At 47.3% G+C, this 19,056-nt stretch overlaps 1 protein-coding gene across 1 annotated transcript in view; it reads left to right on the top strand.

Moving 5' to 3' along the window:
- Positions 1-19,056, top strand: part of LOC138515760 (sialic acid synthase-like) — a 260,081-nt gene that overhangs the window by 7,103 nt on the left and 233,922 nt on the right. The gene's annotated exons all lie outside the window — the stretch shown is intronic.

The raw sequence follows: 19,056 nt of genomic DNA, 5'->3' as shown, positions 1-19,056 counted from the left end.
AGCACCTGTGTAGTTGTCTACACATGTGCTAATGGTGATTATTTAAAAATTAACTTAACTCAAAAGTGTGGCCCGATGCTCTGCGGTCTTGTTTGACAGGAAGTCTGTTGTCTATATTGATGACGTTGGACGTCATCAAAATTGACAACTGGATTACTGATCAACAGGATTGCACAGTGCCAGGCCTCGCTTATGGTAATTTTTTTTTTTTTTTTTTTTTTAAACGATGAGCACTTGCGTAGGATATTGCACAAGTGGGAGGGGGAGCAGGGAAGGGGGCACCGGCTGCTTTTTGAGCCTCCTGAGCTTTTTGAGCCTCCACCTGCAGGGTGCTAATGTGTATTATAATCCAAAGTGAATGGAATTTTGGAGATTAACTTTAAAAAGTGGATTAAACCGAACTGCCATTTTCAACCAAGATATTTTGTTGTGCAAAGACCAGTCATATGCAGAGGGTGCAAGTGTGGCACAGAACATTACACAAATTGGGAAACACCATAATATCAAAACATAATAGAAAGTATGTTTTGGGGAAGGGAACCCTGAGGTTTTGAACTATTTTGACCTGAGGAAATGGCTTCAAGATATTTTGTGTTTGGAACTTGGGGAAAGGAATGCAGGGTACCGGTTAATCCTATATTATTTTGGAATTTAATGCAATCCTGAAACCTTTGTTAGAAATCCTTTATCCTTGGGGAAGGGAGCTGAAAGAAAGCTGCGAGCTGGACAAAGCTCCAAACTTTGAACACTATTTTGCTGATTGCTGACATCCTACATGTTTTATAAGATTAGCTGTGAGGGCAAGTATAGGTTTTGGACACGGGCAGATTCCTAAGTCGAACTTGTGGACTTGACTTTCCTTAGTTTTGGTTTGGTAGGGAAATCTCACCGTAGCATAGGGCAAGAGAGGTGTTTTTCCATCCCGACATTGAATTTAATAAGTGTTTACTTTGAATCTGTTGTCTGTGTCTTACTATAAGATGCCTTCACAGAGTAAAACCACTCCCTCCTAGAACTCGCCTCCCCTGGTAGTGGCAGACTACCACAAAGACAAACACAACACAAGTCTACATATAACTAGCAGGCCTCCAACTTCCACTGATGTCTGCTGGCCATGTAACAATCTGCATTGAACAACACACGCCATGCAGAGTGCCCTCCTTCAACCAAAGCCAAGAGAAACTCCCCCAGTTCAAGAAGGAACCTAGAGTCCATACCACTTCTGGATAGGCAGGCTTGATAATAAGGCCCAACGATATCTGCTCCACCAGGGGCCAACACTGGGCATATAAACAAATGTAGAAAAAGGGGGGGGGCGGTGAGTTGCCAGTGTGTGTTTTCCTGCCAGTATACCTCAAACACTCGGGTACAACTTCGAATGGGCCTACTCCTTACTCTGGCAGTAATTATTATATTAGCAGTTAAGCAAGCTACTTGAATAGATACATGCTTGTCCAACAGTCTTCTTTTCAGCCACAAAAGCGCCGCATAAACACATGAATTATTTCCAAGGTCTGCAGTGCGATGTTTCGCTGTGTAGCTTTATTCGTGTTTTGTCAATTTTTAACACTGCGTCGGTTAGTAAATGCCTGCCGAGTTCTGCATACGTGCATTTTGAAGTTGATAAAACAATACATTATCTTTCGACTTTTCTCTGATAGTGGTGTGTGTGGCGTGTATTTATTTGTTCGTGTGGCGTGCATCGTAACAAAAGACACGAAGGTGGGGGTTCAAGTTGGGAACACGGCTCTGGCAGCGCACGCTTTGTGTTTGTCCTGTCACATTCGGAAAACTCTCTTGTGCAAGGGAACCACCACCACGCCAATCATATTTAACTTAAACCTTGGCCAAAATATGAAAGCAACTTGGAGAAAGCTCCACAACTGCGCTATTTAGACTTGGCGGGATTCCCGCCCAAAGTTACGTCTGCATTTTTATTTTTGTTTTAATTTTCCGGCCTGACAAGTCATGTGGCCGTTCGGGCACTGCCTCTTTCCGTCCAAACGGTACTTTTATTTTTGTTCATGGTTTAAATATTCCTCTTACTTGCTGCTTTGTTGCCAGGGATTCCGGGTCCCTACCATCCCAAACTCTTTTTATGAGAAGGCCCTATTAACTTTCCCCCAAAATAAGGCCCCTGCACAGGGACGTCATTGCACGAAAATGCCTGGGGTAGCGGAAGTGACATCACACGAACCTTAACTTCTGATGACATAGGAAGTGATGTCATTTGACCCCACCCCAAAGTGACATCACGGGAAGCGATGGAACACGACCTTTCACCCCTCGACAAAACAGGAAGTGGCATCACAGCATTGTTTCTAAGTACACTACAAACCATATGGTTACGATATCACTAAAGTGATATACATTTCATGCAAGAATGGCTCACCATATGTATCGTTAGTGCGTATAGGCCCATAATACCAAATCACTGTGCATGCAAGCAGATGTCCAAGGCCAAACGATAATGGTGTGTTATTATATACCACTTGCGCTTAAGCACTGCACTGAATCTGCAACTGGCCACTCTCCGTTCTCAGTCCTTGGCCCAGCCACTCTCCCCTGCACTGCCTCCCTGGCACCCCCTGCACTATGGGACTGTGTCTGTATCCCACAACTCCCCCACCCCAGCACTTATCTGCACTGCCACTAGTTGGCCCTTTCTTCCTGGATGCTATTAACCCTGTAATGCACTTCCCCTCTCCCTTCCTCCCCCCTGCACTTCTCCCTTTCCCCTCTACCCTTGCACTTGCGCGATCTGAATGACACCTGGCCTAGTAGAATCGTTGTCTGTCTCCCCTTGTTTCCCCCCCTTGCCTCGTCGCGCCTTGAAACACTTGTGTATAGGCGTGTTACAAATGCCATATCATATCATAAGCGCTTCAAATAGAACAAATATACATACAATATCACCCAACCTGTGTTGGTACTCCTTTATCAACCATAGCAGGATGAAAGGTAGAGTTTACCTTACTGGGAGTCGAACCTGCAGATCTCACACACATTGCAGCAGCCAGCAGGGCTCAACCAACTGAGCTATCTTACCGGCTATAGCTATCAGAAAACCAGCCACTCCAGAAACGGTCACATGCTGCTGGCCACAGCCCATGAGCCTCAATCTAAAAAAAGAAATGGGTGAAAAAAAAAAGATTTTTAGGGGTAGCAAGAAAGGCTTCAGGGTTGCGACTCCTGGCAACTTCTAAATGACGTCCATGCCCCTTACGTTGGACTTGTGAAGTTCGCCTGTGAAGGCAGTGCACACAAACGGTGGGAAATTTAGTCCAATCACGATTCTATTAAATAGAAGTAACCCAGTAGATGTGTATTTTTGTTTTCTGCCGGGGCGTCAAACCTGTGCTTAACGTATCCATTCCAGTCACTTACAACCCCTAGGAAAATATTTTAGGGCAAACGGCCCCTGTGGTGACGTCGGTTTCTTGAAGAAGGGTAAATCTGTAAGACATTAACTATGCTTAACGCAGCACCAAGACGCTTGCTGCCAGTATGTTGCATGCATCTTCGGGGTCTTGGCAATCCTACCAAGCCGGAAAACGCCGGGCCTGTGTAGTTATCCAGAATAAATCAGTTCCCGGCTATGACTCCTGCTCTTGGCAGCGAAGTACCATCAAAAGGCCAGGCGCCATCTTTGAATGGTTGAACAGGTTAATGCATAGTAAATGTATAATTAACAATATTCCAAGAAGGAAGCTATACATACATGTCATTATACTTTCTGAGATATGCGGACAAAAGTTCGATAAAAATATAACTTCTCCTGACTGCGAAAGTCACCTGGCTGTACATTTTTGGGATGAAAATTACACTTAATTGGTTAAATGTAAGCTAAAGTCTACTTTGACGCATACACAAACGTATTCAGTGACCACTTGACGTTTTAAGACTATATATTCTATGCTTGGCAACCGCAGGAATGAATGACCATGCTTGCGTGAAGCTGCAGATGAAAAAGTCACCATATCGCGCTATAACTGAAAAAATGCGATCCTCATCTAGACGGATGCTAACCCTCATACATGACAATACCAAAAATAATCTTAAATCAAAAATAGATCACTCTGCGGTTCGGTGTGGAAAGTCAGACGCACGTGACAGTACTCCTAATTGGGAGAAAATACATTACACAAAGCACTATTGGATTACATCCGCGTATTACAACACACATGAACACTGTGCGTCAATGTATGGCACAGCATTTCCAGTTTTCATGCCAACGAAGAGTGCTTCTTGTTCTTTTAGCAACTTTTGGGCAAATGTGGCTTATGCCACCAAAAATGTAAATGGGAGACAAAAGGCAACCCATAGCATAAGTAACAAGGAAACCCCCTTCATGCAGGCCCTTCTCTGTACCAGAGGAAACATTAGTTTTCTGTTTTTCACTTTACCTATAGCCGTGCCCCTGTTTACAACCTTACATCCAGGGCCCCCAAAATGGGCATTCGGGCAGCAATGGCTATTTCTCCAGCATTGGATCTTTCATGGATTCACATGCTTAGAATATTCCCCGTCGTCAGGCTGGGAATCCCCGGTACATTATATAGACCCTTTCCCGTAGGAAAACTTTTTCGACGCTTATGCGTCCTAACCACCTCGTTTTGTATCATGCGTGCCCGCGCCGTCGGGACGTCATGATATAAATACAGGCTCCGCCCCCGCGCTCCCTCAGATTTCAACCGTCTTTCAAAGTAGTGGGATCCTCGTGTTTTACTACTAGTGAAAACTAGGTTGTTTTTGTCTGTTTCGCTTTGGCGAAGTTCAAATTCTGGAGAATTATGTCCGGAAAAGCGTTATTTCGCCCGTGTGCAACCTGTGGCCTCAAGAAGGTTTATGAAGGAGATGGCCACATGGACTGTATCTACTGTCTCCACCCGCACCACTCGGTGGATACATGTGAAATTTGTTAGGGTTTCTCCCAAAAAACCCTTAAGGACCGAAAGAGAAGGCTGGTCGACTGGCTTAATGACGGAGCAGGGGCCTACCCGGCTTCGGAAGTTGGCTCCACGGCCTCCAGGAGTAAGTCGGAACCTCCATCGAAGAAGGTACGGCCAGCTGAAATGCGCTCTGAGGACAAGCATAAGAGGAAACAGGATGGATCTTCCTCATCACATAAAAAGTCGTCCTCCTCCTCATCATCTAAGACGGAGAGGCTGGCGCTGTCAAAAACCTCCTCAGGGGACCGTCCCAGGTCTTCCATGAGTCGGGAAGTCGGCATCCAAATCGATGACAAAGTCTAAAGGCTCGACGACGACTTGCTCGTCGACCTCGGTGTCATTGACGATGCCTATTACAGTTCAAGCAGCAGCGATGGGAATTCCCCCGTCGACGGAGACTCAGCCCATGGCTTGGCTGCCCGAGGTGTATGACCCGATCCCCCCGGAGGTCTTACTGCAGCCAGACACGGCCGGCTCGGTGGAAGGAGAAGGTGATCTGGTTCTGCAGCCATCGGATTTAGGCTTACGGCCTTCCACGTCGACGACGGCGACGAGTGCGAGCGGGGGTATGGTACCGATATCGTCCACGTTATTGAACCCCCAGACGGTTTTGTCTCTGGATGTGCTTAATACTCTTCAGAAGCTCCTGCAGCGGCTGGATACGCAGTTCCCTCAACCCGGGACGTCATTGTCACTTTTGTCTGTACCTTCCGTCGACGAGCAAACTTGTACGGCTCGAACGACGACGAAACACCCATCGGCTCCCCAGGCAGTAAAAGATCGTCCTCGAGCACAGGAGGAGGGTGAGTTGTCGGAGTCCGATTCTATACTGGGTGACTCAGGGTCAGACATCTCCCTGTCACCTTCGAGGGACCCAACATGGAATTCGGATGTAGAGGTAGAGTCTACGAGGAGCCAGTCACAGCCATCTCCCCCGGATGATGTGGGAGCCTTCCATGCAATGATGGGGGAAAGCTTGTTCCGAATTCGTCTTGATTCCTGAGGAGCAGAAGAAAGACTGTTTCCTTTTTGACCATATGGGTCAAAGGAGAAAATCGGTATTTGCCATCCCAATCCTGGACCACATGTGGCAAGAAGGCCTCAAGACGATGCGCCATCCGTTCTCGGAGCCAGCCATAAAGGGACGGATCGAGAAAAAGTTTAAAGCTCCGGAGTCCACTCCAAAATGTCTAACATCACAGCCTCTGTCTGACTCGGTGGTGTCGGCGGCAGCGGCTAGGAAGGCCAGGGTCCAGCAAAAATGTTCAACGCCACCTGAAAGCGAGGCTAGGAGACAGGACGCCTTTGGAAAGAAGGTGCTCTCGGTCGGAGCGACGACAGTAAGAGCAGCCAATTCCTTAGCGATCGTGTCACGATATGATAGGGAAATGTGGCACAAACTAGCCCCTATCCTAGAACACCTGCCAGACGAACACCGGAAAGCAGCTATGTTACTGGTGCGGGATGGCGAAGAGGCATCGAACCACGCTATCAATATCGCAGTTGACCTAGCAGAATCTGGGTTCAAACAAATCAACCATGGAGTAGTGCTTCGTCGACAAGCGTGGCTCAAATGTACTACTTTCCGCCCTGAAGTCCAGTACAAAGTCCTTGACATGCCATGCGAAGGGGAACACCTGTTTGGCGAAAAGGTTGATGAAGCGCTGAAAGGGATGAAAGAAGACACGGATACTGCTAGGTCCCTCGGCGCCCTTCAAACGGGTAGAAATTTTCGTTCTTTTCGCCCCTTCAGGGGTGCTTCTGGAAACTCCCGCTTTGGAGCCTCGAGGGACCGTGGATTCAACAGGCCCTCTTACTCTTCACAAGGGTTCAGATGAGCGTCCCAGTCGGCACGTAGAAGCAGGGATTATCAAGCCTCCAGACGGAGAGGCTCAGGTCCGTCGTCAACGAAGACCAAGCAAACCAGCAACCAATGACGGCCTTCGGAACGTCCTGGGGGGTCGAGTCTCTCATCACTTCGACCGATGGAAATGCATCACCACAGATCGATGGGTCCTAGACACGATTCGCATGGGTCATGCGCTGCAATTCAAAGACAAGCCTCCGCGTCTTCCTCCTTTATTCTCGACACAGCCCCACCTCCGAATCCTACGACAAGAGGCGGCGCTTATGTTGCAAAAAGGGGCGGTAGAGAGAGTTCCTGTAGCACAGGAAGGACAAGGAGTTTATTCCAGGTTCTTTGTTGTAAAAAAGCCAAACGGCAAATGGAGGCCTATTCTCGACTTGAGGGTACTCAACAAGTGGCTAAAGAGCCTAAAATTCAAAATGCTAAAGCTCCAAGAGGTTATCAGGTCGGTGCAACCCATGGATTATCTATCATCACTAGACCTTCAAGATGCTTATTTTCACATTCCAATACGCCCACGACACAGGAGATATTTAAGATTCGTCGTCGGGACAAAGCATTTTCAGTTCAAGGTCCTCCCGTTCGGGCTCAAGTCCTCCCCCAGGACGTTCACCAAGTGCTTGGCCCCTATAGCGGCCCATTTAAGGAAGGATGGTCATCATGTCTATCCATATCTAGATGACTGGCTGGTCAGAGGTTCATCCAAGGAACAAACACGAGACAGTCTACGAGCCACAATGTCCGTCTTACGGGAACTGGGCTTCGCAATAAACTTCAACAAGTCCTCCGTAGAGCCTTCGAGGACCTTGGTCTTCCTAGGAGCGGAGTTTCATACACACACAAGCCTGGTGAGACCATCCAGCGAAAGAATTCAGAAACTTCAAAACAAGGCGTCGGAATGGAGAGTCGGTACCAAGGTCTCGGTGCGCAAGTACATGTCCCTGCTAGGGACCATGTCGTCCTGCATTCCGCTGATAAACAACTGCCGTCTGTTTATGAGACCTTGCCAGGAATTTCTAGCGGACCGTTGGGCGCAGAGCCGAGGTCGCTGGTCCGACAGACTGGTCGTCGACGAACAACTAGTTCAAGCACTCGGCTGGTGGAGAGTGTCTACTCATCTAACGAAAGGGATGCCTCTACTGGAACCAGAGGCATCTGGAACTGGAACCAGAGGCATGTCGGTATCTTCAATAAAAGTACACCTTGCAGCCATTTCCAGGTTTACTCGTCGACGCCACTCGGCACCTTTGTTCAGCGACCGCCTGATTAAGCACTTCCTTAAAGGCCTTTTTCGGAGTTTTCCTCCAGAGAAGAAATTTCCGCCGGAGTGGAGTCTCAATCTGGTCTTAACGTCTCTTATGAAGCCTCCTTTTGAGCCAATGTCATCGTCGTCTCTAAAGTTTCTGTCGTGGAAATTGGCCTTCCTGGTGGCCATCACTTCAGCACGACGTGTTTCAGAAGTTCAGGCTCTAATGGTGGACCCACCATACTTACGGTTTTTCAAGAACAAGGTAGTCCTTGCCACTAACCCGCAGTTTATACCAAAAGCTCCGTCGGTGTTCCATAAACACTCCTCTATTGTGTTGCCTACGTTTTTTCCGGAGCCATGCTCGGGAGCGGAGCGCATGCTACACACATTGGATGTTAAAAGAGCTCTTAAGTTTTATCTCCATCGTACGCAACCGTTCAGAGAAATGAGACAGCTGTTCGTGGCCTATGGTTTAGGTGCTAAAGGAAAAGCCATTTCGAAGCAAGGACTGTCAAGATGGGTGTCATCTACCATTTCGTACTGCCATTCCAGGGCAGGGAAGCCTCTTCTACGACGGCCGAGAGCTCACTCAACTAGAGCAGCGGCATCGTCGACGGCACTGTGGGCCGGAGTCCCTCTGGGGGACATTTGCATGGCGGCTACCTGGGCGGCTACACACACCTTTACCCGCCATTACTGCCTGTCGCAGCAACATGCCGAAGATACCCAGATGGGACAGGCGGTGCTTCGACACCTATTCCAAAAAGGTAAGCCCCGGCTGAGGGGTTGCATCCTATGGAATTTATGACTGTATGTGGTTCGTTTTCCTATGTTAACGATTACTGATGTATACATGATCATAGGGAACGGGCTTTGCGAACAAAGTATATGGGTTTGCATGCACGCCTCCTCTTTGGGGGTTGTACTGCTATGTAATCTATTCTAAGCATGTGAATCCATGAAAGATCCAATGCTGGAGAAGGGAATAGTTTCTTACCTGTAACTCCATTTCTCCAGCATTGGTATCTTTCATGGATTCACATGCGCCCTCCTGCCTCCCCTGAACATGCAAACCGGTTTCCCCACTACTTTGGGGGCCGAAATCTGAGGGAGCGCGGGGGCGGAGCCTGTATTTATTTCATGACGTCCCGACGGCGCGGGCACGCATGATACAAAACGAGGTGGTTAGGACGCATAAGCGTCGAAAAAGTTTTTTCCTACGGGAAAGGGTCTATATAATGTACCGGGGATTCCCAGCCTGACGACGGGGAATATTCTAAGCATGTGAATCCATGAAAGATACCAATGCTGGAGAAATGGAGTTACAGGTAAGAAACTATTCCCTTCTGTGACACAATAAGTCCCTCAGAAAATGTAATATGGAAATTAATCATTGGGGCACTGGCAAACCCCTATTTCAACGTCTTGCAGGCAAATTTCACAGAAGTTTCTTGCTTGGCGCACACCAACACTACGCTCTCCGCCACTGCCGACGCTGGGCCAAGTCAGCTGGTAACCAAAATATATTTAAATTATATTTTCCTTTTTATCCTTTGGTAAAACTGACAAGGCCTCGCCCCTTTAACGGGCGTGCCCTTGATCAGTCTGAACAGAACTGCGCATGCACAACGGTCCTGTTATGTATGCAATTGTATCACAATGCAGAACGGTAGGCAGAGACTGGTAGCAGGAATATGACAAAGTGAGCAATGAGTCACGGAGACGGGAATGCACGTCCAACTCCTTCTTTATTCAAGCGTGAACTGCCTTGTCGGCAGTAACGGCGGCCCCTTAACCACGTGGGTCGCAGCCCACCAACAAATGTAATAAACAGAGGACTCATCCTCTAACAATGGCATAACAATAGAAGTAGGCCATCTCCCCTTCACTTTAACATGCACCTGGCTTGCTGTTATGGTAATACATGCACAGGTCTCCTTAGAACCTTGTGCATGTAGATTCCATTTGAGAGTGCCTCGCCAGTTGATGCTTCCACTGCAGCTACCTGGGGGCCTCAAATAAAGCTCTTCTCTTCTCCCATACTTTGTGCCTCTTTATTTCATATGGCGACGAGGCACTGTACCCCGAGGCCCCCAGGAGCGTATTAGGTCACCTGATTGGGCGCAGCCCCCCCCCCCCCTTTTTTCGCTGCTGCCAGCGCCTGCAGCGGCCTGCCTGTCAGCTGTGGACATCCAAGAGGAACAGCCAAGAGAGGCCTCGACATCACCTTTCAGTTCTCCACTGTAAAGGGTGCCGCTCCTCCCCGCTGGGAGTTTAGAGCGGCGCACATTGCACTCCTGCCCTACTCCAAAAGTCCTTCAGACAGCAGGAGCTGTCCATCTATCAGGTCAGAGGAGGGGGGAGGACGAAGTGAAACTTACACTTTCCTTTCATTTGGCATTTTATGTGTAAAACGGACAAAATGAAACGTACGCTTTCCTTTTATTGGCATTTTTTTTTGTGTAAAACCCTCACTGCTGCCCTGAGCAGAACCCTGCATCATTTTCAAAAGCTGCTAGCTGTTGCCCAGCAACACACACACAGCATTAGCAGTCTTCATTCTCTCAATGGCTACTCTGACTTTCCGGGACTAATCACTCACTATCTTGGTCCATTGTGACATCACAACTGAACATTCCATCAGGTCTTCCCTGAACCAGCCAACCTGTGCTCCCAGCCCATTGTGAGGTCACAATCTGTACTAAGGACCATCCATACACTGAAGCCTAAAGACTCTGCAGTACAGATACACCTGGGCATTCTCTGAATCGGGTCCCACCCTGCCATGCAAGCAATTCTATAAAGACTGTATCTCAGCGCCTCCTTGCTAACTGCCAACAGTACTGAAAACCTCTGCCTACACTACAGCAACTGGTGCCACTCAACGCCATTCCTCACCACTTACAACCTAGAATCAAGCACACCACCATGCAGGGCGTTCCGCCTCCCACCAAGTTTCTTCCATGCCCTGGGAGTCCAACCTGCCCATGGGAACAATGGATCGATGGATTCCACGTCTACCTCAGAGCCATTGGGGGCAGCAAATTCAATGATGACCTCAAGGAGGCGACCCTCTTGAACTGTATAGGGGCAGAAGCACTGAGACTTTTCAGGACCCTTCCCGAACCCGGCAACATAGGAGGAGATGGCAACCGCAAGTTTGACATGGCATTTGCCAAACTCACCGGTCATTTTGGCAACAAGACCAACGTAGTACTGGAAAGATACAGGTTCTTTTCCAGAAAGCAGCTCAAAGGCGAGTCTATTGATTCATACATAGCGTCCCTCAGGGCGCTTATGTCAACCTGCAGTTTCACAGGTGTCTGTGATGAGTATTTGAGAGACCAATTGGTGCTGAATGTGGCTGATCCACGCATCCAACAAAAATTGTGGCAAACCAAAAATCCCACCCTGGACCAAGCCACGGAGATAGCAAGGAGCATGGAATTGGGAGATCGATGCATGAGGGAAAGACGTGACCACACGACCAGTGTGGAAATCAAATGTGTCAGCCCTGAGTCCGAGCCTTACGAGCCTCTAGTAGCAGCAGTAAGAAAGGCTCCGCCATCAAGGGGTTCGAAATTTGGCTCAAGCAGAGTGAGGCCATACAACTCCCAGAATCCAACGCGCTGCCAGAGGTGCGGATGGTACAAGCATGCAAATCCTGACAAAGAATGCCCCGCCATCGCTGTGGAGTGTTATAAGTGCAGCCAGATTGGACACTTTGCCAAAGTCTGCAAGAACACATGGGGAAAGACAACCAGATATGCAATCTCACCAGGCGACCTTTCATCAGACCGTCCTCTGTGAGAGTAATCGAAAGCAACCAAGAGCACAATGACATGTTATCTATCAGTCCAATGCAACAAAAGGTACAAATACTCACTGTAACATCCCAACAACAGAGCAACGGTCCCTGGGTCAAAATGCAAATCACCGGCATATCATTACCTGTAATGGTAGACACTGGCTCCCCCTACACCATCGTGGATCTCAAGACCTTTTTGAGTGTACTCTCTGGCAAGATACATGACCTGCGAAGCACTTGTGTAAGAGCTACCGGTTATGGAAAAACGCCCATCGAGATAATGGGGTATGTGTGGGTGAACCTCAAGTTCCATGACAGAGAAACATATTGCAAACTCTTTGTAGCCAAAGATGGCTCCTCCGTTGTGGGATGGGAAGAACAAGCCGCTCTTCGAGTAAGAATACACCCTGGAGAAGAAATCCCCGTGCTGAGTGTGCTCAATAATGTTATGGACATCAAATCTAATCTAGCAAAACAATTCCCCAAGGTGTTCTGCGACAAGATTGGACTCCTAAAAGGTTTCCAACACAGAATAATCCTCAAAAGAGGTGCTGTCCCAGTGGCCCACCGAGTCCGCAGTATTCCCTTTGGAACAAAAGAGGCGTTGAAGAAAGAACTTAAGCGCCTCTGCGATGAAAATATCATACAGCCCATCGAAAGTTCAGAATGGCTTGCCCCAATTGTCTTAGTAAAAAAAACGGACGATTCCATAAGAATGTGCGTCGACTTGAGAGACCTAAACAAAAACATATGGGTTGACAGACACCCACTTCCCAATATATCTGAACTCCTAACGACCATGAAACCTGCAAAATACTTCACAACTCTGGACCTCTCCTCAGCCTATCACCAGATTGCTTTGGAAGAGAGCTCAAAGAACCTAACATCTTTTGTCACACCTCTCGGTGCATTCATGTTTAACAGAATGTCATTCGGACTCGCTTCAGCCGCAGCAGTCTTTCAGAGACTCATGTCACATCTATTTGGGGGACTTGATGGCATACACTGCTTCCAAGATGATATCCTCATATCAGCCAGTACAGAAGAAGAGCACAACGCAAAACTTGTGGGTGTCCTACAGGTCATACAAAAAAGTGGGCTCACACTCAAATTAGAGAAATGCAACATAAAGTGCGACCGAGTTTCATACCTGGGCCATTCCATTGACGCCAACGGCATCAGCCCCAAGAGGAAACTCATGGAAACCATAATGAATATCGCCGAGCCTCAAAATAAAGACCAATTAAGGAGTTTCCTCGGGATGACAGAATACTACTCCAAGTTTATAAGCAACTATGCTGATAAGACCAAAAACATGAGAAACGTCTTGAAGGCAACCAAATTCATATGGTCCACTGAATGCAAGAACGAATTCGAAGAAATCAAATTTCAAATTAACCAAGCCCCAGCCTTAGGAATGTTCGATTGTAAAGCTAAAACCATCATATCCGTAGATGCAAGTAAAACTGGACTGGGTGGTGTCCTAGAACAGCAACAAGATAAGGACATCGTGACGATCGCATTCGCATCGAGAGTACTGAGGGGAGCCGAACTAAACTATTCCACCATTGAGAGAGAAGCTCTGGGTGTGAGGTGGATTCTTCAGCATTTCAGGACCCTAATTTGGGGCTTACCCGTCATACTGAAAACAGACCATAAACCTCTAGTAAATGTCCTTCAGTCCAAAACTCCTCACCTTATATCACCGAGAATAAGACGTTGGTTCCTCAACATCATGCAATACAACCTCCAACTATGCTATATTCCTGGTCCACAAAACCAAGTAGCAGATTGTCTGTCCAGATTATCGACCAACATCGACACTGAGATTGCATCTCCAGATGAGGACATCATAGCTGTCGTAAACCCTGCCATCTCGAGAGATGAATGGAAAATTAATGCCAATACTGATCCGGAACAGCGAGAAATCAGGGAAGCGATAGCTAATGACTGGCTGGAAACGGGAGAGGCTTTAACAACCTTCATTCCCTTCAAGGAAGAATTATCCATGGACGATGAGCATATCTTCAGAGGCGATCGAGTAATCCCACCCACCCAACTCAGAAAAAAAGTACTCCAACTGGCACACGAAGGTCACCTAGGAAGAAGCTTGACGAAAAACAAGCTGAGAAACAACTATTGGTGGCCAGGAATGTGGAAAGAAGCAGAAGAACTGGTCAAAAATTGCTCCACGTGTGCCATGAGTGACAAGTCCAAGATCTTAAGAAAGACCCCCTTACAGCCTATTGAACCTCCCAAACATGTGTGGTCTAAACTGGCAATCGACATCATGGGTCCATTCGAGAACCTCAAAACAGTCAAAGTATATATCATAGTACTTGTCGATTACACCTCTAAATGGACAGAATGGGGAATAGCTGAGGACAATGTGACCTCAAAGAAAGTCATAGATTTCCTGACAGAGATCTTCAACAGGGAGGGAGACCCCAAGGAATTGGTTTCGGACAGCGGGTCTCAGTTCATATCTATGGATTTTGCTGATTTCCTCAAGAAAAGGTCCATCAGCCACATAACAACATCTTTGTACCATCCAATTTCCAACAGACTTGTGGAACGCATGAACAGGCTCGTGAAGAGCGTAGTCCAACTGGCCACGGCCAACAACCTCCCGTGGAGAGAAACCCTCAAAGAAGCTTTGCATGCGTATAGAACTACCCCACACACCACCACGAACATAGAGCCCTTCACCCTCATGCGAGGTAGGGTTGCAACTAACCGATTTAGACCGGCGTGGATGTTCTTATACACGGGAGAAGCAAGGGTGAACATGGATCTACTTCAAAAGACAGTAAGAGAAAAACAAGCAAAATACAAAAGACAATACGACTCCAGACATGGAGTAAAAGAGATGATGGTTCGTGAAGGAGACTGGGTACGTGTCAAAGAACCGAAGAAAACTCTCAAGGGTGAATCCATCTTCAGACCTCCACAGAGAGTTGTGAGTTGTCATGGGAAGTCTGTCATCCTCGATGATGGAAAGAGATGGTCTGGAGATTATCTCATAAAAGTAAAAAAAGACATCCAAGAGACCAGCATATCTAAGGACAACAGTCCTGACAAACCATCACAACACACCTCACATTCCCCAAGAGAATCCCTCTGTGAACATGTGGGCAATGACAGACCTCACTCCATGCATCAAAGAGTCCCCACTGGAGGAATGTCCAGAAGAACCCGCAAAATCATCCAAAACCTCAACAATGACTATGTTTATTACTAATGTACCCCAGTTTAACCATCTTCCCTCTGCCTCTCCCACTTGACACCCTTTTTTTTCCCTTTCACTTTCCCGCTTTTCCCTCACCTGTTTTTCCTTTTTCTTTTGCCTCACGCGGGGGAGATGTTATGGTAATACATGCACAGGTCTCCTTAGAACCTTGTGCATGTAGATTCCATTTGAGGGTGCCTCGCCAGTTGATGCTTCCACTGCAGCTACCTGGGGGCCTCAAATAAAGCTCTTCTCTTCTCCCATACTTTGTGCCTCTTTATTTCACTTGCTCAATTAATTTCTCTGATCCATCTCGTGGGCCTTTGTATGACCCTCTTGGATGGACTGGGAGCTGGTGGGGAAACCCTCATGTGTGACCTGTCGCTGTCATCGGCATCTCTTTCTTCCTCATGGTATTCAGTCTATGTCCGAGGAATCATCTGCGGATGTCCGTGTGCTACTGACATATGTGGTGTCACTTCTGAAAGTCCTGAAGGACGAGTTTCTGGGGACTGTGCCCTGGGGGCTTGCTGCCGTTATCATGGAGCCCTGAACGTGGGTTACGGTCATCGGTTCAGGTTTGAAAGCGGGAGTGTCCTTGGTGTTTTTGATTTTGCCGCACCAAGACTAGGTCTCCTATTTGAATTGAGCTTGGTCTTGCTTGTCTTTTTATATCTGCGTATTCTTTCATCCTTGCCTTGCTGTCTGTCTTTGGTCCTTGCGGCATCAGCGTGGATGGGGTTCATCATGGCTTGCGGCTTGTTTGGTAACCTCGTTCTTATGACGCGCCCGAACATTAGAGCTGACGGACATTCTCCTGTCGAGCTGTGGGGCATGTTCCTGTATTCACGTAGTAATGTGCAAATGGCCTTCATGAATGAGCCATTAGTGATGGAGCATACCTGGAGGGTGCGTTTGAGGTTTCCCCTAAATCTCTGCACCATTCCATTGGCTTGCGGCCACAGCGGCGTGATTGTGCGGTGCTGGAAGTCTAGGTGTTCTGCAAACATGGCAAAATCCTGCCCACTGAACGGCGGACCATTGTCCGATATAACTATGGAAGGAATGCACCCCTATGGAAGACGTACGGCACCCCTTTTAGTTCTAGAGGAAATCATCACTGTATTGATTTTGTGATTATTTTTTTTTAGTTTGTCTATTTTTTTTTTTATTTTAAATTAACAAATGCATCCGCAGCCTCTGACCACCACTCGGGTGATCCCCCTCCCCCCCTTCATCCAGTTTGGTGTCCAGATAGCTCTGTAGCATTATGTTATTATCGACTGAATTGACAGTCTTGTTTTTATACAAGCACTTTGTTTGATTATGCACTTTATCTTTATAAACAATATGCTTATATTAGATATGAGCTCATAATAAGGTTTAATATGTATGTTTTAAACAAATAATGACATTTAAATAAAATAACCATATTTTCTAATTGTCTTTTTTGCTTGGTTTGATCTGTGATTCTGAATTTGTGGGCCCCCTCTTCCCTGACCCCTTGCCGGTTCCCTTTATAATTTGTTTATTCCGCTGATATGGCTTGTGTTCTTATTATAGGAATGCCATAGTCGGCAAATGTATTGTCTAGGGCTGGTATAACTGCCTGAGCGCTGGTGGAGTGGATAAGATGAACGTCTGGAAAGCGCAACATTTCGTCAATGATTACCAGTGCGTATTTCCCATTTGCTAGGGGTCCAAACATATTAATGGCCACTTCGTCCGACACCTGCAAAGGCATTTCTGAGGTTTTGATGGGCTCAGGGAATGTACGCCTGGCCACTGCCTGACATGATAGGCATTTTCCTAGTAATCGCTCCACTCACTCGTCCATTGATGGGAACCACACCTTGGTCCTGAGTTGCCATTTGGTTGATACGATGCCTCTGTGTCCTTCGTGTGTGATGTCTAATATTTGGTCTTGCAGGGTGGATGGGATTACAATTCTGTTCTCTTTTAGTAACAGACCCTCCGGTGACGTGGACAGTGTGTGTGTTGGATGAGTTTGAAGGTGCGGAAGTGTTGTTCCTCACCTGCAGGTATGTCGTATTCACCCCTCCGTTGCTGTGCCACTGATTCGACCGCAGACACGCCTGGACTGTCTGAAGTAGCTGGTCATTGTGTGTCGCTTTCAGTAGTTGGGCTGTGGTGATGGACTTAGGGAGTGCACTGCTAACCATGTAGTTTAAGTATTGATTTGCTTTATTTGCCTGTCGCTCATCTTGGGGTGGAAGTGGATGCCACGATAAGAAATCCGTCGGGTTGTTGTCCTTGCCCTGGTGATGGACTATTTTGAAAGAGTACTCTGTAGCCTCAACCCCCATCTGGCAATGCGTGGCGGCATTTTGGCTGTTGGCTTGCCGTAGATGGTGGTGAGAGCCTGGTGGTCAGTGATTATGGTGAACGGTCGACCATAAAGGAACATACAGGTTGCTGTTGGTACCCTTGTTCAGAGGAGAATTGCCTAGCATTTCGGTGCTGGACTGCCCCAGGGCACGACGAATACTAATGTTTTGGATATTTCTCCTCAGTGAAAGATAGTGAGCTAAAGACTCTGGGTAAGGCTCTCGTAACCAGAACTAATGTCAGGCAGAGGGACTCCCAGGATTCCCCTTGTTGTTTGGGATGCATTATACTCCTCCCCTCCGAAAACAATACCTTGAATAGTCCAATCTGATCTAACATGGGCCGGAGGGGTTTAAAGTAAATGACAAAAAGAAGCAGTGAGAGTGGGGAACCCTGCTGAGCCGCTCTGCTGATCTTTATATTTCCTGTGACTGTCGCTTAACAGTCATGAGTCGAGATAGTTTGCCCTCACCGTCCCAAGCAAGGACAAGCCAAATCCCATGTATGATGGGGTTTAGAAAAGAAATGACCACTCCACCCGATCGAAAGCCTTTTAGGTGTCCAGCGATGGAAGAATCGCTGGATCTCAGACGTATTTTTTATTTTTTTAAATCCAGTGTGCCCCCTTTCTTGTGTTGGCAAATGTTTGGTGTTGATGTACAAAGCCAGATTGATCCTGGTATATAAGCCTTAGAAGAAGCTGGTTTACTCTGTTGGCCAAAGCCTTGGTGTACATTTGTGCATCAATGTTGAATAAAGCAATAGGGCGATATGATCCACATGCAGTAGGGCCCTTGTTGGATTTTGGAATAAGTACCACTATAGCTTCATTCATCCAGGTTGTGATATGTTCTGTTTAAAGGATATTTATACCGCACACTATCGCACCTCAGTTGTGCTTTGGTGGATCTGAGAAGCAAGAGAGTTGGGTGTCGGGTAGGGAGGGGTTCTGGGGGGCAGAAAGTTAGTAGGACTGGGCGGGAAAAAGCACAAGAGACATGTGATGTGGCTGCAGTTCAGTTTACACTTTTCGATGAGCATAGGTGTGAATTTTCGGTTGGTAGTTGGCCTGTGCGCTTGTGTGAGGCTATCTAGGGGTTGTTTAATTATTGCAGTGTAGTGAAGTGCTTGCGGCTAGTTGTGCTGTAGAGGTTTGGTTGCGTTTAGTTTAGAGCTTGAGAGTTATAAGCGGAGGGATAGGTTTAAAAAAAAAATATTTTTTTTTTTTGGGGGGGGAGGTTGGTTAGTGGTGACACTTAATCGTACCCCTTCAGTTTTGGCCACCTGTGGCACATCTCCCTGCCAGTGTTGTGCATTGTGGTACGCTGGCGGTCTCTCATATTTTCTTTGCAGAGTTGTGGGTTGTGAGCAGGGCTATTTTAGTGGTTGTATCTACTCCACCCCCCGTGTTTAGACTAATGGATGTCTACATCGCTTTGTCCCCTGGCACATCCTAGTGTGCAACCACCATTGCCTTCTGGCCCCCTTGATGGCGGGTTGACCTCTTCCCTGTTCCATTGAGCTATCTGGGCCACGTGGTTTATCTGTTCGGTCCCCACTCTTTCACCTTTAATTCCAATGACCTCTGTGTTTCACAGTTTA

The sequence above is a fragment of the Ambystoma mexicanum genome, chromosome 6q (assembly GCF_040938575.1).
Source record: "Ambystoma mexicanum isolate Mex_15411 chromosome 6q, UKY_AmexF1_1, whole genome shotgun sequence".
NCBI lineage: Eukaryota > Metazoa > Chordata > Amphibia > Caudata > Ambystomatidae > Ambystoma > Ambystoma mexicanum.
Note: the sequence above shows the minus strand (reverse complement) of the source record. Positions and strands in the feature narration are given on the sequence as shown.